The sequence below is a fragment of the Triticum aestivum genome, chromosome 5B, assembly GCF_018294505.1.
Source record: "Triticum aestivum cultivar Chinese Spring chromosome 5B, IWGSC CS RefSeq v2.1, whole genome shotgun sequence".
NCBI lineage: Eukaryota > Viridiplantae > Streptophyta > Magnoliopsida > Poales > Poaceae > Triticum > Triticum aestivum.
Genome location: NC_057807.1, coordinates 228,666,126 through 228,668,115, shown reverse-complemented (window position 1 = coordinate 228,668,115; position 1,990 = coordinate 228,666,126).

Sequence of the window (1,990 nt, the reverse complement as noted above, 5' to 3'; positions counted from 1 at the left end):
TGACATGTCAATATGCTGTGGTTTGAGCTAATGCAACTAGCAGCAAGTTAAATAGAGTTGGTTTGAATCCTAGGTTCAAATTCAAACTCCATATGTGAAATTCAAATGCCATTTATATGATTTGTGCTAAACAGCAGCTATAAGTTGTTCTAACATGCATGAAAATGGTACAGATGGATAGATTGGATTTTTCTGATCATTTTTCATATATAAATTATTTCATTTGGCGTTACGGTTGAATTTCTATGATTTTTACAAGTTTTAAACATTTTCTGGAATTTCCTGAATATTTAGAATTAAACTAATTCCAGAAAATGCATTACTGCGTCAGCACTACGTCAGCATGACGTAAGCGAGTCAACGGGGTGCGGTCCAGGTCAAACCTGACCTGTGGAGTCCACACATTAGTGGCACAGGGCGGGAACCGAGGCTGACCGGTGGGCCAGGCCAACGCTGACGTGGGATGGTCAAACTGACAAGCGGGGCCGGCTGGATTAATCTAAACTAAACAGGGAATAAATCCTAGGGTTAATTTGGGCACGGGGCCCCTATGTCAGTGAGAGAGGGGGTTAATTAGCAGAGTCATTAACCGCTAATGACGGTGCCACGTCAGTGGCTAAACGCTGGTGCTAAGCACAGCACGACGGCGACGCCCGTCTGGCCAACTCCGGCGATAGGAGCTCGCGTGGCTGGGCCCGTTGGAAGCGGCGCAAGGAGGCGCGTTGGTTGGTGGCTTCGGGCAGTCCTGGGGTGGCCGGTTGTGTCGCCGGCGTCGAGGTTTAGCGGCGGCGTAGCTCGGGCTCGAGCGGGTGTGGGGTTTCAGCGCGAGCTAGAGCAAAGGGCGCGGCGCGTTCCCTTCCCGAAGACACGGTGAGGATGTTTGTGGTGATGGGGCGAGCAGGAGAGCGCAGGAGCATGGAGTTCGTTGGCCATGGCGGCGGCCGGAGCTCGGAGCTCGCGGGTGAGGGTGCTACGGCACGGAAACAAGCAAAACGAAGGAGGGGAAACGGGCAGGAGATCACGGTGGTTGTAGCAGCGCAGACGGAGAGCTCGGAGGAGGTTCCAAGTGAGTGGGGCGGCGGAGGCGATCTCGGCGACCCGAGGAAGAAGAAGGCGTCGGGGGCGGCGCGTTGGGGCTCTTCTGCTTGCGTGGGACGAGGAGAGGACAAGGTCGGCACAGCGGGGCTCGAGGGCGCGTCGGAGAGGCGAGGCAGTGGCTATGGCCGCGGTAATCAGCGTCGGCGGCGTCGGCTGCGCTCGGTGGTGCTGCGGGGAAGAGTAGAGGAGGGGGGAGAGGCACTGGGGAAGCGGGAGAAGGTCGGGGGGTCAGGGGGGGTCTGTGTGGCGTCATCCAGGGTGTCGGGGAGAGATGCAGGCAGGTAGGAGGTGGCCAGGGCGGCGTCAGCGCTCGCCACCGAGGTGCTTCGGGGCGAGGGGGAGGAAGACGACAGAGAGGAGGAGGTGGGCTGGGCTGGCCAGCTCAGATGGGCTGCCAGGTGGGCTAGAACGCCAGGTAAGTTACACGTGAGTTTCTGTTCTTTTATTGTTTTTCTGTTCTGTTTTTTAATTAATCTTTTGCCACTGTTTTGAATTTAAAACAATTCAAACAATGCCAAAAACTCCTCTGAATATTTTTATTTTGCTAGATGGACTTTTTCAAAAGCTCATAAAATATTTCAGGGGTATTTGAAATTATAATCTAATTATATGAATATAATTCAAATTCAAATAGCTAATGATTTAAATTCAAAGTCCCAAGATTAAGTCCTTAAAAATGTTCAATATTTTGGTTGGGACCAGAACCCTTGCCAAAATTATCAAACATTTAAGAAGAGCATTTTGGGAACAATGAATGAGATTTTAGGGGTTTTGCCCTTCTTTTATTTAAATTTTGAGGCTTCCAAATTTCCTCAATTCTAGTTTCAAAAATTTAAACATGATGCAAACACTACGCAGCACCAAAAGCTTGGGATGTGACAATACCGCTATG